Raw genomic sequence first — 25,643 nt, forward strand, 5'->3', positions numbered from 1 at the left:
ATGTGAACTGATTTAATGTCATACAGTGTGTCTGTGTTCTACATTACAGTGGGGTCTGAGGTTCGGTTCCTACCTGTGTTTTTCTTGTTCTGACTTCTGCTTCAAATTCATACATGTTCTATGAAAACCAATTCACAGTAATTTTCTTTTCCCCCTTTTTCTTTTTCTGTCTTCTATTTGTTTCAGTGTTTCTTTGAGCATACAACATACAATACAATACAATACAATACAATACAACACAATACAGGTGTGAACCTACCTGTCATGATGAGTGTATTTGTAAATTATCCGCTAGGTGGCAGTAATGGCACACTTACCGGTAAGCTGTAGAAGAACTCATGTAGAAGTGATGATGTTACAGTGCAGTTGTTGCATGTGCAGACCTGTGATGGAGTAAAAGAGATGTTTCTCACTAAGAGTTTTCTACACTGAAGTAAGAAACATACAGAGAGAGAAGACAATTGTGTCTTGTTGTTGATGTATTTTATCTAAACAGTGTATTTTCAGTCTGTGGTAACGTTTTGTTTTTTTCTGCAGACTTTCCTGATGCCCCCAAACTGATTATGATGTTGGTGACAGCATGGCCAAGTGTTTTGTCTCATGACGGCACTTTGACGTAGCTTCTTGTGTTCGACTTGTTTGCCGCGAGTTCCATGTTTGTATTTCTCTCTGCGTTTTCAAACAAACTTTACTATTTATCTCTCCTTTTTTCCTCTTTTAATAATCCTAAATAGTTTTTTGTCTTCCTGTTTTGTGCCTGTAGTTAGTTAACTCGACTATCACTAGTGTTGACTATATTCATTCCCTCTCACTTTATCACATCTCTGTATCTTAACTCTATCTGCTATTATAAGCACTATGCCGGCTGTGTGTCTGCCTTTGAGCACAGGTGAGGACTCGTTCGATGTCCGCGCTACCGGAGACAAAGGTAGGGTGCACACTCGCTGTTTTCCTGGTGCTCGTGTTCTCGATGTCGCTGCGCAGGTACCCGCGATCCTGAACGAGAACTTCGCAGCGGTTGTTCTTCATGCCGGAACGAACGACACCCGGCTGAGGCAAACGGAGATCTTAAAGAGGGATTTCAGGATCCTGGTGGAGACGGTACGCAGCACATCACCCACAACGAGGATCATAGTGTCAGGACCTCTTCCCACTTACCAGCGAGGGGCTGAGAAGTTTAGTAGACTCTTTGCACTAAATGAATGGTTACAGTCACGGTGTCGAGAGCACAAACTTCTCTTTATTAATAACTGGAACTGTTTCTGGGAGCGTCCGAGGTTCTTCCGCCCTGATGGCCTGCACCCCAGCAAAGTTGGAGCAGCAGTGCTATCAGATAACATCTCTAGGATACTTCACACCATCTGACTGGTAAGACATCAGGAAATTTACGACTATGAGAACATTTATACAACAAACCAAATAGTTACAAGTTCACACACAGTCCAGTTTATAGAAACCGTATCTATTCCTCATGTAGTAAAACCAAGAATTAAATACACAAGATCCAGAAATAATCTTATTGCAGTTAAAACTGAAAAATGCCAGATAAACAAACACCAAAAAGTTCTAAAGTTTGGTCTTTTAAACATCAGATCACTTGCACCCAAAGCACTGATTGTAAATGAGATGATCACAATGATAAAGTGCTGCTTGTAGGAGATTTTAATATTCATGTAGATGATGTAAACGATGCTCTAGGATTATCATTTGTCGACTTATTAAACTCTTTTGGGGTTAAACAAAACGTCACCGGACCAACTCATCGTTTTAACCACACACTAGACTTAATAAGATCCCACGGAGCAGACGTCACTGATATAGATATTTTACCTCAGAGTGATGACATCACTGACCATTACCTCATTCTGTACACACTACCGGTAGAGCAGATTAGCCGTGTTTCACCACGTTATCGACTTGGTAGGACTATTGTTCAGACCACTAAGGACAGATTCATAAATAACCTGCCTGATTTATCTCAATTTCTTACTAAACCCATAACTGCTAATAATCTTTATGAAATGGCTAACAACATAGACCTTATCCTCACTAGCACATTAGACACTGTTGCCCCCATCCGGTTAAAAAAGGTTAGAGAACAAGCACCTGCACCTTGGTATAATAGTCATACGCATGCCCTCAAGAGAACAGCACGTAATCTGGAGAGAAAATGGAGGAAAACTAAATTGGAGGTATTTAGAATTGCGTATAAAGACAGTATGCTCAGCTACAGACAGGCGCTAAAAGCTGCTAGAGCTGAACACCTGAGCAAACTCATAGAAAACAACAAAAACAATCCCAGGTTCCTTTTTACCACAGTAGCTAAATTAACTACAAATCAGGGATCTGAAAAATGTGTTCCATCACAGTTTAGTAGTGAGGACTTTATGAATTTCTTCACTGAAAAAATGTATAGCATTAGAAAAACAATTGTGGAGGTCCAACCTCTGACAGCATCTCCTGACACAATCTCACCTACAACTCCACAACTACACTGTTTTACATGTACAGGACAGGAAGAGCTGTATGATGTTATTACCAAAGCTAAATCAACAACATGTCAGTTAGATCCCATTCCTACTCATCTATTGAAGGAAGTGTTACATACAGCTGGTGAGCCTCTTCTCAATATTATTAACTCCTCACTATCTTTAGGTCACGTCCATAAATCCCTCAAGTTAGCAGTTATTAAGCCCCTCATTAAGAAACCTCATTTGGATCCAAATATGGTATCGAATTGTTTCACCTGCTTTACTCCACTCCTACTGCTGTAGTGCCCTCTACCTCCACCCCCACCATTATACAGCCTGCACTTTTATGTAATTTAAAAATACTTTTATATGTCATTATCATATAATCATATTATCATATAATGACATATAAAGGGGGATTTCAGCGGTGTCTGAGGTAAGATTCAAACCGGCATCATTCACATCAGAGATTCTCCCTGGGAAGCAGATAAAAAGGCAGTTTGCTAAAACCATAACAAATGTCCATCATCTTTCCATTTCCTTTCATTTTCTTCCATTTTTCTATTTTTTCTTTCTCCTTTTTCTCTTGTCCCTCCTTCCCCTTCTTTTCCCCTCTTCCCACCCCTTAACAGACTATCGATCCCCAGCTTCACACAGCTCACATCCTCAACTCTCAGTCTCACACTGCCCTCTAGCGGCACTATCAGGACGTGCTTTATGCTCCATTCTGTACTAATGTGACTTCTGTTTGTGTTTTAATGCAGTGATTCTCAATCTTTTTCTGCCATTTACCACTTCAGAGGGGTGGATTTTTAAACCCACCTGTCCTCCGTCACCTCAAAAAAGGATAATGAAATTCTTTAAGTTTAAAAAATGTCTAATTTATTGAACTATCCAATTCTAAATGAACATCAAGTAGCATCAAAAACAAAAATAGAGAAAATAAAGGTGTAGTTGTGTTATCTCTTGGACTTTGTCACTTTGCAGTCTGTGCAAAATAGAGCAAATTCATTTCATAAATCTTTTTTTTAAAACGGGGTTGTAGACTTGATACTGTCACTCTCAAGTCATGTTCAATATTGAGCTGAGATCTGTGTTTAGTTTTCAGTGTAGCAACATCTGAAAAGTCTCAGAGATGAGATGTGGCAAAAGGAGCAGGATAAAACAGTTATATTTTCTTTAAGGCTGAATTTTTGGTTTAAGCTCCTACCATCTACCTTTTTTGTCTGCTTGTGCTGAATTACATGCTTGTTTTTTTGTGGTCAATGTCACAAATAAATGAAGAACAAATAAATAAATAAATCCTGCCGTTCATTGTGCCCCACCTGTCATATCTTTGAGAACCACTGAGCTAGGCTAATTAGCCGGCTAAATAATCTTAGCTTCAATAGTTTTCATCGTCGGTCTAAATATTCTGCATTTAGTGCGCTATAAATAAACTATAAGTGTCTTAATAACGAATGTATTTGTCTTTTGATCAACTTTTAGTAAAATTTTCTAAGAAACTAGCTAACACAAAAACAGCGCTAGCAAACACGGCTAGCATGAGGCTAATGATGATGTCTCCTACACCATTAGCCGAAATGTCCATTTCTGCTCACTGCAACATTTCTGGAAATATTATCGCTTTTTTATTCTTAATTTTTTTTGTCAAATTTAGACTCAATACATTTGTCCACACAGTGTAGATCAGGCGCAGGATGTAGAATCACTGAAAGCATTTTAAATGGGATTCATTGGTCTGTTTTGTGTACATGCAGGATTCAGGACCATTTTAAAGCATTTTAAATGGAATTCATTGGTCCCTTACGAGGGAAATATCAAGGTCCGTGACGTCGGAGTGACGTGGGGCCGCCTTCCCGTGGGCTCACCACCTGCAGGAGGGACCGTAAGGGTCGGTGCTGTGAGGATTGGGCAGCAGTCGAAGGCGGGGGCCTGCTTAGACTGCTGCCCCCGCGACCCGAATTACGGATAAGCGGGAAAAAATTAATGAATGAATGAATGGTCTGTTTTGTGTACATGCAGGATTCAGGACCATTTTTATTTTTATCTTATTGATATTTGAAGTTAGTTTTGTATTAAAATAATATTTCTATAGTGTTTGCTATTTAAGTGTCTGTGATTCATGTGTCCAACTGGTCATGTGACCAGAGTGATACTGCAAAAACGTTTCTATGACGTCATCATCAAAATTCTAGTATCTCCTTGACAACCATCAAACAAACACACAGAAGCAATAAAAGCAGCAGCAGCGACTGATAAACATTATAACTATTCATCTACTACTGACTATTAGGTACCTGATAAGTAGCTTTGCTATATATATAGTTATTCTGAATACTTTTTAGACTGTTTTGTGCTTTTTGTTAACTTAATTTTTGTACTGAGAAATGTAGAAATGTAAGATCTTTTAAACCTGTATGTTTTACAATCTTTTAACATTTTAGAGTAGAAACTGATTGTAGTTCACTCATACTGATGTTTTTCTGTTTAAGACTGTAGGTTTGGTGTTTATTCTCTTGTTTATAACTGACAGTTTGTTTGTTTGTTTGTTGTTTTTTTTTAGATAAAAATGAATTCGAGTATTTCAACACTGTATGTTGGTGATCTGCACCATGAAGTGACAGAAAACATGCTGATGGAGAAATTCAGCTCTGTGGGCCACGTTCACTCCATCCGGATCTGCAGGAACTGGAACACCGGCGTTTCACTCAGTTACGCCTACGTCAACTTTTACCAGCGAGCCGATGGTAATTAAATCCTCATTAAACCCTGATACACTATTTCTGCATCTACACCAGTTTATTGTCTACTTAATACTCCAGGAGTAATTTCTGTATTATTTTACTACTTTATTATGTGAATATGGTCAGGTTTTGTGCCTTAAATAAAATTTGAGAGTGTTTTCTCCTCACCCATCTTTCCCCAGTCTTTTTTACTGAAATGAATGACCTGTAATGAATTTTGTTTCCTCAGCTGAGCGAGCGTTGGCAACACTTAATTGTGAGCTCCTTATGGGGAACCCTATGAGAGTCATGTGGTCTCAGAGGGATTCCACCATGAGGAAAAGCGGCATCGGAAACCTGTTCATCAAGAACTTGGACCTGGAGAAGATTGACAGCATGGCCCTTTTTGACCTGTTCTCAGTCTTTGGGAAGATTCTGTCATGCAGGGTTTGTGCTTTAAACTGTTTGGATCTGAATAACATCTGTATAGCATGATTAGCATGTTTTCTACTAAAGTCCTGTATTAGATCTGTTTGATATGAATTGTGTGTTGACATGACGTGTCTCTCCTGAAGGTTGTCCGTTACAAGACGGGGACAAAAGGATATGGATACGTCCAATTTGAGTCTCCAGAGGCGGCGAATTTGGCAAAAGAGAAACTCAATGGCAAACTTCTTAACGGCCATAAAGTGTAAGCTATTAATATAAAGTGTGGGTTTGGTCACATGAGGGATTTCAGTCAGCATCAGGGGGTAATTTTTCTGGTGTCGGCATAAAGACTAACAGCGGTGTCTAAGAGCAGTGTCTCTGTTGTGTTACAGCTCCATCCAACACTTTAAGTCTCGTAAGGAGCGCGAGACTGAGAAGAACCACCACACCCAGGTCTTCATTAACAAGCAGAAGACCTTACTGAGACCAGAACACCAGGATAACCCTGTCCATCATAACGTGCAGAGGATGAAGAATGTGCAGGTGAAGACTGTACCCTAAACATCTACCACCCCATGCTGTCCCCATTAAAATGATTTGATGCTGAAGTTTAATATTGCAGTTAAATGGGTTACTGGCTGAAAAGGTTAAAGATCCTCCTCTAGCTGGTTCCCTCAAGAGCCTCCTGCTAGCAGTGATGATGATCTGATAAAACAAAATGGAATGAAGTGTTTACAGCTGTGTGTGTCTTTGTGTTACAGACTCAGAATATGACTCCCTTCACACCAAGCCAGAAGGGAGAGCGAAATAAAGAAAATGCCCCAGCAGTAAACACAGTTCCTGCTGTAGAAGAGCGCACAACTGTGGATGAGAAACCAGCTCTACCTCAAGTTCCAGCTGTAGAACAGAGTCCAGCTCTACCTCAAGTTCCAGCTGTAGAACAGAGTCCAGCTCTACCTCAAGTTCCAGCTGTAGAACAGAGTCCAGCTCTACCTCAAGTTCCAGCTGTAGAACAGAGTCCAGCTCTACCTCAAGTTCCAGCTGTAGAACAGAGTCCAGCTCTACCTCAAGTTCCAGCTGTAGAACAGAGTCCAGCTCTACCTCAAGTTCCAGCTGTAAAACAGAGTCCAGCTCTACCTCAAGTTCCAGCTGAAGAACAGAGTCCAGCTCCACCTCATGTTCCAGCTGTAGAACAGAGTCCAGCTCCATCTCATGTTCCAGCTGTAGAACAGAGTCCAGCTCCATCTCATGTTCCAGCTGTACAACAGAGTCCAACTCCATCTCATGTTCCAGCTGTAGAACAGAGTCCAGCTTCATCTCATGTTCCAGCTGTAGAACAGAGTCCAACTTCACCTCATGTTCCAGCTGTAGAACAGAGTCCAGCTTCATCTCATGTTCCAGCTGTAGAACAGAGTCCAGCTTCACCTCATGTTCCAGCTGTAGAACAAAGTCCAGCTCCATCTCATGTTCCAGCTGTAGAACAGAGTCCAGCTCCATCTCAAGTTCCAGCTGTAGAACAAAGTCCAGCTGCACCTCATGTTCCAGCTGTAGAACAGAGTCCAGCTCTACCTCATGTACCAGCTGTAGAACAAAGTCCAGCTCCACCTCATGTTCCAGCTGTAGAACAGAGTCCAGCTCCACCTCATGTTCCAGCTGTACAACAGAGTCCAACTCCATCTCATGTTCCAGCTGTAGAACAGAGTCCAGCTCCACCTCATGTTCCAGCTGTAGAACAGAGTCCAGCTCCATCTCATGTTCCAGCTGTAGAACAGAGTCCAGCTCCATCTCATGTTCCAGCTGTACAACAGAGTCCAACTCCATCTCATGTTCCAACTGTAGAACAGAGTCCAGCTTCATCTCATGTTCCAGCTGTAGAACAGAGTCCAACTCCACCTCAAGTTCCAGCTGTAGAACAGAGTCCAGCTCCACCTCATGTTCCAGCTGTAGAACAAAGTCCAGCTCCACCTCATGTTCCAGCTGTAGAACAGAGTCCAGCTCCACCTCATGTTCCAGCTGTAGAACAGAGTCCAGCTCTACCTCATGTTCCAGCTGTAGAACAAAGTCCAGCTCCACCTCATGTTCCAGCTGTAGAACAGAGTCCAGCTCCACCTCATGTTCCAGCTGTAGAACAGAGTCCAGCTCCACCTCATGTTCCAGCTGTAGAACAGAGTCCAGCTCCATCTCATGTTCCAGATGTGCAGGATGTATCCATGGCTGCAGCACCTCAGAAGCGCTTAACCATTTACATGTTGGAGTCTGCAGATTTTGAAATGCAGATCCAGATGGCACGTAAGTGTTACACTCACATACACACACACACACACACACACACACACAAGCAGTTTCAGTAACTCACTCTCTCTCTCTCTCTCTCTCTCTCTCTCTCTCTCTCTCTCTCTCTCTCTCTCTCTCTCTCTCTCTCTCTCTCTCTCTCTCTCTCTCTCTCTCTCTCTCTCTCTCTCTCTCTCTCTCTCTCTCTCTCTCTCTCTCTCTCTCTCTCTCTCTCTCTCTCTCTCTCTCTCTCTCTCTGCAGATGATCACCTGTTGCCTCTGGTAGAGAAAATCCACCCGGCTGAAGCGAATAAAATTTCATGGATGCTGATTGGGAGTGAAAACAACTTTGAAATCATGAAGATGATTTCTGATCCTGATCTTCTGCGAGCAAAAGTGAGCAAACACACACACACACACACACACACACACACACTGATTTGTAATAAGTGGTTGTAGTAACGAGTGTATTATTATGTTAAATAATATTATATTAATATGATGATTAAGTTTTGGTCATGTGGTAACAAAACCCCACCCACAAATTCCTCATTTACATCTATTCATAATCACACACATCACTCCTCTATTCACTCTTTATATGCACGTGACACACGTGTGATAGAAGTGTATATGTGTGTGTTTGTGTGCAGGTGCATGAAATGAACATGATCCTAAAAACAGGAAAAGCAGGAGTCAAGTCGGTGAGTATCCTCACACACACACACACACACACACACACACACACACACACACACACACACACACACACACACACACACACACACACACACACACACACACACACATGATGTGTAGACTAAAACTCCTCTGCATTTTTCTTTCAGGAAACAAAGATGCTCTTTGGCACAAAGAAAAAGAGGAAGAACAAGAAGAAAAACATATATTTATAATAATAATAATAATAATAAAAATATGATATTAATATTGCACGTTATTATATTTTTTATGTTTAAATACTTATTTTTTTATTAATATATTATTTAGGATAATAAATAAAGACAATCCACAATGTAAATGTTTTCGAGTGTTTTGAATGGTGATTATTAAACATTTTATAAGAACTTTAAGAGGAACTTGTCAAGTGATTGTGATACACATGCATGAAAGAAGAACATTTTAATAAATATTTTCCTGAAACCAGCAACAAATCAACATCACACTTTTAAACCTTCATTCATACATATTTATAAAATCAAAGCTTTTAATGTATCAATATTTTTTAAACTACAAAAGCTCTTTTTTAGCCAGTGACATACAGTGCAGTATTATAGCCTGATGATTTTCATTTCTTTCATAGAGATTTTATACAAATAGTTTGTAATTCTTCTTTTTAATTTTATTCTGCATGTGTGGGTGTTTCCTCTATTTGTGCACCAGCTCTCATAACAGTTCCTACTGCTGTAACTGTATAATAAAGGCATTTAAAACACTATAAATATATAAAAAGTGTCTACGTCCAGCTGGTTCAGCATCTCCATCATGAATTCCACTGATGCTTCATCTGCTTTAGAGTCACGTGAGCTCCATCCACCAACACTACAGGGATGTGGAGCTCACTGCCACGTACCGTTTCATTTCACTAATTCTCCAGGGCAGACCCCCGAGTAGATGTCAGAGGGGTAGAATCAAATCTGCCCTTCCCAAGTGATGTTATTGGAGTAAACATGAATAAACCTCTACCTTTTCCCAAATCATCCCCTTAATCCTTTTTTGAAGGAAAGAATAGTATGTAGAAATAAAATCCACCCTCCTATAAAATCTACAGCTTTAAACCCAACTTGTAATCTCACTGAACTGAAGCATTGATTCACTTAAATCATAGTACATTTGTATCATTTGTAATTTATTATTAGTGCAGTTGCAGCTAAATGTAGAGCTGCTACTAGATGAAAAGGATTAGAGGTGATGTAGGGCTTTTGTGTGTTTTTTCAGAAGAATCCAGACTCTGGTGAGGACTATGAGGTCTGTGCTGATGATCACTAAATTGACTGAAGATCACGTTCACGTTCTTAGTGGTTTTTGATGAGGAACATAATCAGGATCCCCACTCTGTTCAGATTGAGTTTATAATTGTTTACATCATTTAACAAACATTTAAAATATATATATAAATAATAAGGATAATAATAATGAAGATGATAATGGGTTCAGCAGGTTCACAGAATAATTCATGAGTCACTGTTCTATGTACAATAAAACATTTTATTTTTAATGACTGAAAATGCTACAAAAATGTCAAACGATAAATTATAATTGATGCAAACACACAAAGGTACAAATACAAATACAAAACAATAGATACAAATAGCAGTAAATCCACAAAAGTAAAATCATAACACAACTATATAATATTAGCACAAATATTTATAAACAGTAAAATGATATCAAGTCTCTGAGTGGCTTAAAATACCGGAAATAAATAATTAGAGGAGCAGAACTGGAATAAACAGCAGGTGTGGCTGCAGATGAAGGACTGGATGCAGATGAAGGACCGGATGCAGATGAAGGACTGGATGCAGATGAAGGACTGGATGCAGATGAATCACTGGATGCAGATGAATCACTGGATGCAGATGAAGGACTGATGAAGGACTGGATGCGGATGAAGGACTGGATGCAGATGAAGGACTGGATGCAGATGAATCACTGGATGCAGATGAAGGACTGGATGCGGATGAAGGACCGGATGCAGATGAAGGACCGGATGCAGATGAAGGACTGGATGCGGATGAAGGACTGATGAAGGACCGGATGCAGATGAAGGACCGGATGCGGATGAAGGACCGGATGCAGATGAAGGACCGGATGCAGATGAAGGACTGGATGCAGATAAAGGACTGGATGCAGATGAATCACTGGCTGAAGGAGATGGACTTTGACTACCAGGCTGTAAAGACACATATTGTATATTATTAACTTAAGAATAATAATGATGATGATAATGACATATGAAGGTCTTTTTCAATGACATGAATCTGCATTGGTACATTTACATTAGGTTTGGCTGCTGAATTGTTGCTAAAGGATCCAGCAAACTATGACTTTGTAAACTGTGTGCTGAAAATGTAAAGATCTGATTTCCCTTTTGAAGAAAACACAAAATCTTCCATCCAATAAAAGACAATATGACTAAAAAATATAAAAATAATGAATGAGCAGTGATAATGTAAGTGCAGGCTGTATAATGGTGGGGGTGGAGGTAGGGGGCGCTACAGCAGTAGGAGTGGAGTAAAGCAGGTGGAAAACTTGCAGCAGGTGGAACACTTACAACCTGGTAAAAGAACAATAAAGAGTGTGGAACACAGGTTTTATTTACCTTTTAGTCCTGGTATTTTTTACAGATCTAAATAAGAAGAAACATCGCAAAATCTAACATTCACACATTAATATGTTTAATCCACAATCATCTCTGTACACTAGTGAGAGTCTGAGGGCAGAAGTGAAGTGATATGAAGATCATGAGCTCTTCTACAGCTTACTGGTAAGTGTGCCATTACTGCCACCTAGCGGATAATTAACAAATAAACTCTCAAATACAGGTAGATTCACACCTGTATTGTATTGTATTGTATTGTATTGTATTGTATTGTATTGTATAGTATGTTGTATCCTCAAAGAAACACTTAAACAAATAGAAGACAGTAAAAGAAAAAGGGGGAAAAGAAAATTACTGTAAACTGGTTTTCATAGAACATGTAGGAATTTGAAGCAGAAGGCAGAACAAGAAAAACACAGGTAGGAACCGAACCTCAGACCCCACTGTAATGTAGAACACAGACACACTGTATGACATTAAATCAGTTCACATTTATTAACAACATCCCGACTTCCCAAGCCATGGCATAATGACACCAGACTCTTTCTCCAAATAATTATAGAGGATCCTCACATACACAAAGCTTCTGTGTCTAAACTGCAATTTCTTGGGGCATCTGATATCAGAACAATGTAAAACTTAAAAGAAAAAAAAAAGGCAGGCAAAACATCCCTGTGCCCAAGACCAAGGAACAGCTCATGTATTTCCTAGGAATGTGGTTGCAGGAATTTTCAAGACTGGAAACTTCCCATATGAATTATCAGGAATATTTAGGTATTAACAGGAATGAATGGAAATACAGTTGGAATTTACAAAATTGCAAGTTATCCTATAACAGGGAACTTAAATGTAGTTAAAAAATAACTTGCTTGATAATCAACCAGATTGAATGCAGTTTCAGTTGAATTTCTACCTGCACATTCATCAATCACATGCACACAGCACACTTACTGCAGGGCTCCTGAGGCCGTACCCCTACATGCACTGTGTTTTCTTCATGTAAACAATGAGTCACGCCTCAAAAAAGGGTAAAAACCACTGCCTTATGGGTAATAAAAGACCAATAATCAGGATCTCAGGTCTACATTCCTTACTATTGAAGTAAACAGGACCAATACAGAACAGTTCATCAGACAGGAAGTCACTTATAGTTACTCAAGTACAGTAACGAAGTACATTTACTCAAACACTTTACATCACACACACACACACACACACACACACACACACACACACACACACACACACACACACACACACACACACACACGTGCTCAGCTCTGCTCGGTGTCTTTCTCCTTTTTCTCCTCGTCACCAGTCACTAAAACAGAGCACACTGATTAGTCCCATCAGCCACAGATCTGCTTCTCACCGCTCGTTTCCCCCCGGCTCCACCCTCCATTCACCAACCGCCGCTCGTGCACGCACCCGCTGCTCCATCCAGCAGTAGTGTTTAGGTGTTGTGAGGTGAATCCAGTGTTAACCCTGTCAGAATGACTGCTGAAAGATCATCCACTTTCTTGTGCCAATCCATGTGATTAATTATAAAGTACAGATGTTTAAGTGAATCAGGTTCTGCCCCACATTAACTGTCAGCTATATTGCTTTCAGAGCTCAAAATAAACAAAGCACTAAAGCTGCAAGGAAATACCTCAACTTCAGTTTCTGTCAAATTCCTTTTCTTTAAGGACATCAAACATCACTGACTTTACTAAAGTGGATTTCAAGAAAAAAAATACCATCATTGAATGCTCTCTGTGATGAAGAGACATTAGACATGATTGAAATTCAAAATCTTTATTTATTTAAATAAATAAAAAAAATGAAGATGGTGAAACAACATGCACACTAAAGTACATGAAACGTTCGTATTTCACCATCTTCCTCTATTCCTGAATCATTTTCCATTTCTTCAAGTTTCTTCAACAGATCCTCGAAGCTGTCGACATCAAAGGCTGGTACAGAATCCAGGATCTCTGTGCTGTTGTGGGGGTCTTCAGTATGATTCTGGGCTCCAGACTGGTTAAAAAAGCCATATTCCTCATTCAAAATGGAAAAGATGTCGTTGTTGAGCAAAGTGATTTCCTCCTCGTCCTCGAGCTGAACCTCACTGCTTGTACACTCAGACCCATAGCAGGTGCTGTAAACAGAAGTGCACAATTTTAGCTGCATATTAAAGTAAATGAGTGGCGATTATGGCGATTATTTAAGATGCAGAGTAAAACTTCATTTGCATGTCATTCTTCTGAAACTGTTCCAATGCAGTTTACTAACTCACTTGGTCTGGCAGAAAGTCGACTCAGAAACAGAAGGGAAAAGAGGAGGATCAAAGCAGAAGTCTTTAGGAGACAGCAGTTCTTGGTGGCTAAGGCCGGGGAACTGATCACTAACTTCAGGCACGAGGTCATGAACTGGTACTTCTTCTGGCATGTTCATGACTATGTGGTGGTTTGGTTGATGATCAGGTCTCCTCTGTGAGTCACTACTCTGAAAACTGCCTTTTCTCCTTCCCTTCTTTGGAAGCGGTTTATAAACCCAATCTACATGATAGAAAAGAAGAATTTAAAGAGTAAGAAGCAACATAAAAACAATAAAAGTGTCAGAATTGATGCGTTTGTTTTGTTATTTTGTCATTTGTCTATAAAGAAAGTTCACCTACCAGGAAACAACTGTTCGTGTTCCTGTTTAAGCCTCCATGATTCAGTGTAGTAGGGTTTCTTCTGTTCTTCACTCAGTTTGTTCCACTGGATCCCAAGCTGCATGCTGATCTCTGCAGAGCTGCTATTTGGATTGGCCTTGGAAAAGATGGGCCGCTGTTTCCTCGCCCAAACCATGTAGGCATTCATTGGCCTTCTGATGTTGCCTTTTTTATCTCTGCACTTGGCAATGTTGAATTTATCTACAAAATAAAAGCTGTTACCCGTCTTATTATCTGTCATTATTTCTCCTTCTTTCTTCTGAAAGTCGCTCTTTCTGGCTGAAAAATCTTTTTTGGCGTCTTGGAGAGCGGATTGTTCAAAACATTGACGCTTATCACTAAAAACAATTAACAACATTTCAGCTGTTTGTTTGCGCTTCATTGCTGTGATCAGTAAATGTTTGTGTTGAACAGCAGCACAACAAAGTTGTCATGACAATAAAAGCCAGTTGAGGGCGCTATCAGTGATACCGACGTCACAAAAGAGGCGGGGCTTCAATGATTTAAACGCAGACACGGAAGCTGAAAACGGGTGGTGTAAAGACAAGCGAAGTGGTGTGTGATTGTAAACCCTACACGAGTTTCTATAGCGCGCCTCTGTTTAGACACAGTAGGGTATTAAAATATTTTGAATTATATTATTTAATAGAAAACACGTGTTTGCAGTTTGGAATGTGATTTTGATAAAAAATTATGGGGTTTAATTTAAGGTGTAATTAGTTTGTATTGCATGTGGTGACCTGTTGTTGTTATACTTAAAGTGACCATTAGGGGGAGTAGAAGTGCATTGAAAATAGAGAATGAGAGAACACGTGATTAGCGCGTGTCAGATGTGTGTTATGAGCTATTAGAAAATAAATCATTCATTCATGCTACCTGGCCTCATTTCCTTCTGTTTCCTGACAACACTGCACTTTTAACAAACACTTTATTTAATTTCCCTTAGAATATTCATTATACTTACCTTCTCTGAACTCTGAACACAAACAGATGTTTTACTTAAACACATGGTAGTATTTATAGTCTCTGTTTATCTTTCAATCATAATCATCTACTTATCAAGACGTTTGTAAGCAAGAAATTATCATAAGAATAAAATAATCTGGTAAATTAATCACAAGGTAAATTAACTGTAATACATATTTTTTAATTGAATACATTCAAGTCCAAAAATGTATTTAAAAAAGAAAAAACATTAATGAAGGATGTGATTGATTTTGATCTGCCGCCAGTCTTTTTACAAGCACTTAGTGTTTTCTCAACTGGTCCACGACTACACCATAATATGTATGGGATTTTTATATCGGTATTAAAATAAGAAACTAAACTCCTATAAAAATCATCTCAGCAGTAATAAAATCAAGATTTGGTGATTTCTGTAAAAAGCTTGGTGTGGAATGGACGTCTCTGTTCACCTGTGTACAGCAGCACATGGGGAGGACAACAAATAATGACAAGAAACAAAAAAGTGACAAACTTCATTTAGATTTGACTTTTCCTTCATCACCCTTATAACTGACATGCCATCATTATACACACACAATGAATGTAACACTGATTTGAGGTGAATCATGAAAAAAAAAACACTTTCTATTAGTCAGTTCTATAAATGTTAGTTTTAAGACTAACGAGGCATAAAAACAATTCAAATGTTTACACGTGAGATTCGTAACACCACTTCCACAAATACAAAGTGCCCTAGTGTGAGATTTGATCAGTTCACAGCAAAAACAACTTCCTCCTTTCTGCTAAATCTTAATATTCAAATCCTTGTTTGGTCAATTATTCCCTGGTTCTCCTACAGCTGATGTTCTACTGTATACACAACACATCATCTACAGGAATCTTTGATATCCCCAGTACTGAGGTGAGATACTGAACAGAAACGAGTGAGATGAGACTTTAAACTGTTGCTCAGAGACGAGACCATAACATCTTCTCTTCATCTTCTTCCTCTTGATCTCCTCATCTTTTTCCTTCTTCTCCTGATCCCCTGGTGTTGGACAGAAATCCCTCTGTAACCTATAACATAAAGCTGTTCAAACACTATGTGCTCTATATTTATCTCTATGTGAGGCTCATGACTGGTAGGAGACGAGCTGCTTGGAGGAGACCGAGTCCTCACAGGGGACGAGCTGCTTGGAGGAGACGAGTCCTCACAGGGGACGAGCTGCTTGGCGGAGACCGAGTCCTCACAGGGGACGAGCTGCTTGGAGAAGACCGAGTCCTCACAGGGGACGAGCTGCTTGAAGGAGGCTGATGCTGTATCCTGTCTCCGTCTTCTTGTGTCTGAAGAGACAAACACACAGTGAGATGCGTCTCGTGAAAGGAATCTATAATCAATATTACCTTCACCACCAGCTTGTGTGTTTAAACCTGAATAAATCCTCTATTAAACAATTAAAAACATTTTAACAAGTTATCACAATTTATATTTGAGTAAATATTTGAACACTTTGTCTTTTCCTAACACTGTTTATCAGTTCATTTCTGCTGAACTGAAGCCATTTTTCTTTCCTCTCAGTTTAACAGCAGTTACTGAAGCACACAGAGGAACAACTCAGTCATACACTACACAGATTTTTAGTGAACTATAAGTAAAATTATGTACTAATGTAACTTATGTTATCTTATTAACTTAAATATAGTTTTATTCATCTTTTAGTCAAAAAGTAGACGTTTCTAATAAAATAAACACAAACCTGGCTAGCATGAGGCTAATGATGATGTCTCCTACACCATTAGCCGAAAGGTTCATTTCTGCTCACTGCAACATTTATGGAAATATTATCACTCTTTATTATCATTCTTTATTTATTTTAGACAAATGTATCCACTTTTTCCTGCAAGTCTGTGATCTTTATGCTAATGATCAGGAGTAAACACAAAATGAGGAACATCGCTTTTCCCCTCTTCACTCCGGTACCGATAATTAATAATAATTATTATTTTAATAAATGATAAATTCTGTGTTTTAAAGAGAATAAAATCCATAAAGCTCAGAAACTCACCGTTCCAGGGGTCATACATTTCACTTCATCTCGGCAGAGGGTCTTCATCCTCCACCTGGAACACGGCGTCTCTTGGCACTACAGGAGGAAAATCCAAGTGATGCTGAGGAAAGAAAAGTCCAACCAAATAATATCAAATTTATAATATAAAATATTTCATATAATACAAATCAAAAGTAATATTTCAGAGTTGAATCCCAGTGGAAACGCGACTGATCCGAAGCTGCTGCTTGTCAGCTGATACACACTGTGTGGTCAAAAGTATTTGGACACTTGTCTTTTCCAGCCAGATGTGGTTCATAAATTCACATAATTCACATGCACTTTAATGCACCATACAGCCAATTAACATGCAAACTGTTGAAACACTTCATATAAACAGAATGTAGAATCACTGAAAGCATTTTAAATGAGATTTAAATACCCGCTACAGAGGGAAGCAGGAGCTTTTCTGTAGCTATTATTGCTTTTATGTTCATGGCACAGGACCAAATATCAGTTTATTTGATCTTTCTATAATGAGCTGAAATAAAACATAAATGCTGCGGTGCCAATGAAAGATTAAGGAGAAAAAGAGTCTCCAGGGACCATGATGATTTCTTGGCCTGGATGATGACTGGATAATAAGCTGATTTAGATTCCTACAGCTGTGCTCCTGGATCTATGTGCTGAATTGGGTCCAGTACTACAGAGGGAAACACACCAGAACCATGCCATCCCCATCCAAATACAGGTCCTCACCACTCTGGGGTTAATGACAACAGGTTGTTTCTAGTAAGAAATGGCAGACAGGGAAATATTTTATATAAATATTATATATAATCTACTTTTTTACAAAAACCTTCGTTAGATATAATATAATTTTATTAAATCTCATGCTATAGGTCTGGTATCTGCCCCTGAGTGTCATAATGCCTGTCATTTTGGATGTTATTATTAAGGTGGGTAGTCGATACATAAGGTTTCCCTTCACTGTGGCACACTGACCTTCTTCAGCACATGATTCCTTTATCCTGACACATAGCAGTGTAGGGAACAGACTACAGGCAGCTGCAGGATGTGATGACTGGCTTCTTGGTGACTTTAACAACATGTAGAAATTGTAAACATTGTCCTGATGTAGTCTATAATATGACAGGTGACAGAGGCTTCACCCCTCAGATGCTCCTCACCTCCTTAAATGCAGATGTGGAGCTCCGGATGTCTTAACTGGTAGATTTCTATACCACCCGGAAAAAGTGTGTAAGATTATCAGGGTGTGTGGTGTTTTGCACAATGTGGCACTGAGGACCAGTTTCCCTCTCCCTCCTGACCTCCCTCCCCCTCAGCATTATGACCCCGAGCCACAGCCCCCTGCCCCACAAGAGGGATATCAACAAGATGCAAGAATCCATGAGGAGGTCATATGCCATTTGAAAGGAAGACAAAAATCATGGTTTAACTTCATCTTTTAATAATTGTGCAATTTTACTTTTGTCACATTTTCCCAAAAGTTTATCATGTGGACTTTAATTATTTAGTTTAAAAGCTTCCTTCAGTTGAGAAACACTGATTTAGAATCAGGATTTAAATGATGTCGAACACTTCAATAAACAAGTGATTTCATATTTTAGATTTTTATTGATTTTATTAATTATTATTGGACATGGAGAGGTTTAGTTTTCAGTTCCTGTCCTTGATGTCCAGACTCACTTGCCTTTTTTTTCTCTCTTTTTTCCTTTTTTTTTTACTAGAATGGGCGATAGCCGTCTGATCCAGTGCGGCAGGGGAAGAGAAATAGAACTGTGAGACTTCAGTGCAGACCACACCTCATCGTGAAACCTCAAACCAACACCGTGACGTCTCGATAAGAATACCATTGAGTCTGTTCTGATTGTGTGACATTTGCGACAAAGGATAGGACGACAATTCCAATCACGATGTTTCGCTGGTTCAGTTGTCCATAGAACATAGCCACAGAAGGTGATGGTGTAGTACGTTACAAAGGTGCTTTGCATGACGAAGTCCGTGAAGAGAAAACTGTGAGTTCCCGGAGCACCCAGCGAGCGGGCAGGAGCTACAAACGATTGGGCAAGGGTAATAGACCTACGCACATGAAAGATACGGGTGATCAGCTGAAGTCCTGCAGGAAGATCATAGACAGAGTTCTGGATGGAATCTAGCCACATTCCATCTGGGGAGAACATGTCAGCGTGGTGCAGAATGTCGATCACCGGTCTGAACGGGTCCGCATCAGTTTCCCAAACAAATTCGTCCTTTTCTGGAGGAAACCTGAACCATTTACGGGGTAAATGATGGCACCGTTTACCTAAAGGACAGGTGGGCTGCTCCAGGCACCACAGGCGGTGCTTTAGAAGAACAAGGAAAAAACAAGCATGGCAGGTAGCTCTAGAGGTGTCAAAGTTGAAGCGATAGCCCTCAGCACATGCTTCGATGTACGCACACGTGCCTTGATGCAGACGCATACCTTGCAGAAGCCTCCTTTGTTCACCAGCTGCCATGTTCCTGCACACAGCATAAAATACACACAACAACAACATGATTTATATACGATATTATCAAAGAATCAGAATTAAAGCGTAGAAAGGGTTTAGTGCTTTTAGTTATAAGAAAACGTTTGTTACAGTCATTTTTTCTCATTGATTAGGGCCATAATCCCTCCATCCAAATCCACATAGATGTTTTGATCCATATCTGTGGAGATGTTTTCTGTAGAAGACTCTTCACCTGTAATTTTATACACTGGGAGCTGTACGTATTGTCTAAACAATGGCAAGGAATTCCACAACAGATAAAACATGCCACGGCTGCAAGGATTATTAAAATTGTAGTCCCAGTCTGACCCTATTCTACTCTATTTATTAGTATATTATGTTAAATATACTTGGAGTAAACAGGTTACATGAGTTTGATTATAATATTTGGGATAAATAGGTTAAATTAAGCTACTTCATTGTATCTAATAAGATCTATACTAATTATTAGGTCAATTTGTTGGATTAATATAAAAAGCTAAACTATAAAAGCTAAGCTTAGCTAGACGGCTAGTTACCCATGCTAATGTCACTAAATAATGACTTTGTACTTTTCGAGTCTTCTACTAAATAATGTACAATATTCTGCTATAATTATGTAGATGACTTACCAGGTACCTGTATAAAGAAATATTCAATAGAAGAGAGGTTGTAATTTTTCTTAGTTGCTGCTAATCGCTGCTGCTTCTTGCTGCTGTTTGTTTGTTTGGTGGTTGTCAATTTTAGTGTCTCTTTACTTACAATTGATAAATTCACAAATAAGAAACAAAAGCACGCTCTGGTTTATATAGACGTGTCACACTGTGACATCACACCTAGATGCCCCGCCCTCTGCCTGTGACATCATCATGTCACTCACTTTCTTTCTCTCTCTCTCTCTTTGTCTCTCTCTCTCTTACACACACACACACACACACACACACACACACTCACTCTGCGCATGTACAGATTACAGAGGGAAGATTACACACAAACCGGAAGTTGACCCGAGTGACTATATGAATGTTGTAGAATCATAAATGACCAGATGAAGCTGACTGAGGTGAACCCCTGAAACTAACCCAGGAACAGAGTAGAAACATTCTGACCACCTGCTGGTTTCTTTTTGAGAGACTGCAAAAAGGAAATTTCTTGAACTATCTATGGATTCAGACTTGGTCGAACTCATTGTTTTGACTAGAAGTGACCGAACTGAACTCTTGAACCGAGTCACTTGAACTGAATCTAAGAAGTCGAAATCATCGAATCGAATCTTTTCTAACTGAATTGACCAAACTGAATGGACTAAATTATTAAAATGAATCTATTAAATAGTTATTTCTGATGTTTTTCTACTAACTGCAGTTGTCAAAAGTTATAGTTGAACTATGATGTTATGAGGCTGCATTGGAACTAAACTTTATAGTATTGTGTGCATCAGATGAACCCATGAAGAACTCATGTATTGTAAACTGATTTAATCTCTGTTATTGTGATTTAATATTTAAACTGATGCTGTGAATACTGTATAATACCTGTTTATTTTATTACTTTAACTTCTGTTCATGTAAAATTGGGTTTAAACAGAACCTTTATTTTATTATCATTTACTTTTGTCCAATTTTCCCAACATTTTATCATGTGGATTTTAATTATTAGTTAAATTTAAATGATGTCCATTAATAATTTAATAATAGAAACAAAACACACACTATATTTAAGATATTTATTTATTTTGAAGGAATAAAAAATATTTAGTTACAATAATCACTGATATTTTTGTACTTTATTATATGTAGGACATGTCCAGCTTGATCTCCTCTTTTTCTTTCTCTGGTTTTCTTTCTCTAGTGCTGAAGTCATATTGCTGAACAGCTGTACAGCTTCCTCCTGTCACTCTCGGGTTTCCATCCTCATTTCTCTTCCCTCACCTAAGAATCTTTGTTTCCTCAGAGATTTTCTGCGACTCTTTGGGCTTGAAGAGGTTCAGCTTTCTGTTTCTGCTGTTTCTCATAGTCAGAACCCAAAGTGCCCTCAGCTGAGCTTCATGTTTCTCCAATTGCTTTTGGTTTCTCAGAATGATCTTTTTGATTATATATTTTTATGGAGAGCAAAATATTTTAAGTTATTTAACGTTTAATTTTATTTATTCTGGAATAATATTCCTGTCTGTTTTTAATTCACATTTATGTTCAAAAAGCATTGTTTTAGTGTGTTCAATAAATGTTTATCCTGTTCGGCCCGTAACCTAAAGTGTGCTTTGAGTTTTGCCCCCCTGTACAATTGGGTTTGACACCCTGCTATAGATAAATATCATTAATTTTTAATAATAACATAATCAAAGGAAAATTGAGCAAATTTTTGATCTCAGAAGTGTGTTTTAAACTGGTAGCCCTTCACATTAGTCGGTACTCAAGAAGTAGCTCTCGGTGTCAAAAAGGTTGGTGACCCCTGATTTATAATCTTGTTACTTTTGTCCCTAAATGAACATATACATTTTTATATTTAGTCATTGTGATGTCACCCTTTTACATCATATCTCTGTTGGTTTCTTTTATTCAGCTCCATCTCACAGACGTTCTGGGACAGCTTTTAGGAGCGTTCTCCTCCGACAATATCGTCAATTTCAGCTCTTCTCTCTCACCACTGAGATTGCTCCATTTATTGAACATCTCTCTACTCCAGCTGTTCCAGAGAACCCCTGTCTGCCTCCTCGCATCGTGAAGAATACTTTTACACGTGATATGGGCACACAGACTTCGTTTGACCTTCCTGCTGTTTATCATCAGGTGGCACAGACCAACAATCAAGACTATGACGACTCCTGCATTCCTGCATCAACTCTACCTTCTCCTCCTTATCCTTCATGTTGGTCCCCTACTGATTATTCTCCTACTTCCCCCGTTCTCTCACCTGATCATTATTATTATCTTCCCATATCTTCCCCTGAGTCTGATCCTGATTGCTCACCCATGTCTTCTGCAGCAGCAACGGCCCACAAACTCTTCTTTCCCAATAAACATGCTTAAGTCTGCCTTGTTTTTGTTTCTCCTACAGACTCATAACATTAGTCAGACCCTATTCTACTCTATTTATTTTTATTATTTTTATTATACTTGGAGTAAATAGGTTACATGAGTTTGAAATAAATATACTATACTAATCACCAGTGTTGTGCTGGTTACTAAAAAATAGTAACTAGTTACAGTTACTTGTTACTTCATTCAAAAAGTAACTGAATATATCACAAGCATTTCTGAAATAAATAACAAAACAAGCTGAATAATATATTCACAATCAAAAACTAAAGTGGCTTCTGCATCATAAAAGCTGTTGTGTTGAGCTCTTGAAAATTGTCCCCTTTACAGCTTAAGTATGAAAACTATCAACAATGTAGAACAGGGGTCACCAACCTTTTTGACACCAAAAGCTACTTCTTGGGTACCGACTAATGTGAAGGGCTACCAGTTTGATACACAATTCTGAAATAAAAGATTTGCTCAATTTACCTTTAATTATATGTGATTATTAATAATTAATGATATTCATCTATATCAGGGTGTCAAATTCAATTTCACAGGGGGGCCGAATCTCAAAGAACACTTTATGTCGCATGCCGAACAGGATAAACATTTATTGAACACACTAAAACAATGTTTTTTTAACATAAATGTGGATAAGAACAGACAGGAATATTATTCCAGAATAAATAAACCTAAACTTTAAATAAATAGCTCTCCATAAAAATATCTCCTGTCAAAAGTATACAAGTTAGAAATATGAACATGCTGCGAAAAAACCATGAACAAATCAATAAAAATTGTGCTTTTAAGTAAACGTTAAAATAACAACAAATCAAAACAATCTGATTTCTTTGCTTTTATGCCATTTTATAAAAAATAATTTTAAACTTTAAATAACTTAGAATATTTTGCTCTCCATAAAAATATCTCCTGTCAAACACAAGACGTCTCACAGCTTCATCATGCAGCTCTTCAGAAACTCTCCCTCAGTAAATAACTGGCTGATGTGACTGATTTCTCCTCTGTTTTCACACCAGCTTCACTTTGTGATTTTGCTCTGGTTAAAAACATCTGCTGAAATGGGGGATTCTTCTTTAACTTTTCTACTTTCTGGATCTTCTGCTCTGCATTCAGGTTTTTCAGCTTCTCCTGATGTTTTGTCTCGTAGTACCATCTTAGATTAAATTCCTTAATTACAGCCACATTCGCTCCAAAAATAAGACACATGTGTTTACCGCCAGTGTCAGTAAACATCTACTCAGAATCCCATCGGTATAAAAGTGCTCTGTTTTCAGAATCAACTTTTCTCTTTGCCAATGTGAGGGGTTTCACAATTACTGTACAATAGGGTTAAATACATCAACAGAAGCTTGATTGATGCTGAAATGTTCCCAGGTACTCTACGATCTGTAAGACAGCTGAAGCGCTGCATTATGGGATCTGTAGTTTGTGTTATCAGCACTTCATTTTGCCAGGACATTAATACCAATAATAATAGATCTTTATAAAATCATCTCGCGGGCCAGATTTGACACTGAGTTTGACACCCCTGATCTATGTGAAGACACTGATCATGTTAATGATTTCTCACAATAATTATCGACAATCATTTAACAAGGTAGGAAACAGCTATTTTTAGAAAAGGCTCGAGGGCGACTCATGTGGTCCTTGCGGGCGACCTGGTGCCTGCGGGCACCACATTGGTGACCCCTGATGTAGAATATAACACCGGGTTAGCTTCTAGCTTCTAGCTCCTCAGGCATGGAGCTTCTCGAGGTGTTGCTATCACAGTAGATACGACCTTCAAATCAGAAAGACACAACTTACATTTGACTAAAAAGTTTTTGTCTTTATGCTCAACTAAAGTGAAATAATGAGCGTATTTCCACTTTGAGAAACTCGTCTTGCTCTCGCCTCGACTCGCCATTACTGCCGCACAGACCTGAATAAACGGAGACACGCCCACAGTGCATCTTCTTTGTGTTTACAGTGGTTCATCCTCCAATCCTACAATGCGTCTCTGCTGTAAACAGGTCAGACTGTAGTCTACACTTCAGCCCAAATTCATTCTTTTAAAAAGTAACAGGTAACGCACCATACGGTAACGGTAACAGAGTTACTTTATTTTTAACATGCACCAGGTACACCAGGACACGTAATGTGCTGTTTTTTTCTACTCCCCCCTCCTTGTGTTGGCTCTGTCTTCAGCTCTCTACTATATGTAGGCGAAGTCACCTGGTAATTGTAATGGAGGCCTGGGGGAAAAAGGACCAATCAAGAGCAAGAGCCTGACCAGAGGAGGCGGAGCCTACAGTTCAAAAGCAGCCACCTGAAGTGACCACTGTTTGCTGGTGTAAGTTAACAATAGAATAAATGAAAAGGGGTATAAGTTATCATGATAAATTATATATCATTCTAAAGGTTTAAGCCTCAAGCATCGATTTTAGATCACTGTTTTGGAACGCTTATAACTAATGTATTTCCTAAATTTGTGTAAACAGTACACACAAACAACATGCATAAAAAAACCTTACTTACACTCTAATTGTAATAACGAGTCACAAACGCATCCAAACGCACAATTGCTGCAAATTCCTGTTTATTTGGAAAGATAAATTTCCACTGAACAACATACCGTAGAGCATTTTTGGTCTTTTGTTTGTATCTGTTTTAGAGTAAGTTTCGCATAAAGAACGATATTTTGGTGGAAAAAAATAAATATGGCTGGTAGAATATAGTTTTAATAAACAAATGAGAGTAACCACTAAAAAAGGCAAAGACAGGTAGAATCTTATCAGTGATACAACTGAACTCTGCAGGTGTTTGTGGTGACGTTTTGCTTTGCACCACCTTTCATTTCCAGTCTTTTATTTTCAGCCAGTAGCAGTGTGGAAACAACATGTTCCATAGAAAATGTAACCAATGAGTTCAGGATTTTAACGATACATGGAAGGTTTTTATTCCCCGTGTGGGCGAGTTCTTAGTTTTATTCATCTTTAGAAGCTCTTAGAGGTTAAAGAGCGCGTGACGTGCACTGTGACGCACCTGGCAGGAAGTGGAATGCAGCTCTTTCCAGCTTGTGCTAACTGAGCTTTGTTTACAAGAAATAAAAAAGAAAATAAAAAGTGGACAGTAAAAAAAAGTTGTTTTATTAAAGATTG

At 38.8% G+C, this 25,643-nt stretch overlaps 1 protein-coding gene and 1 long non-coding RNA gene across 5 annotated transcripts in view; one reads left to right on the plus strand and one right to left on the minus strand.

The window, feature by feature from the left end:
• LOC310723807 (uncharacterized protein) overlaps positions 1 to 25,643 on the minus strand; it is a 544,801-nt gene that overhangs the window by 375,959 nt on the left and 143,199 nt on the right. The gene's annotated exons all lie outside the window — the stretch shown is intronic.
• On the plus strand, positions 321 to 1,269 carry LOC310725496. Its single transcript, XR_014533382.1, has 3 exons — positions 321 to 433; positions 538 to 869; positions 933 to 1,269. It is a non-coding gene; the product is annotated as an uncharacterized lncRNA (long non-coding RNA).

Source organism: Silurus aristotelis, assembly GCF_946808225.1.
Source record: "Silurus aristotelis genome assembly, chromosome: 1".
NCBI lineage: Eukaryota > Metazoa > Chordata > Actinopteri > Siluriformes > Siluridae > Silurus > Silurus aristotelis.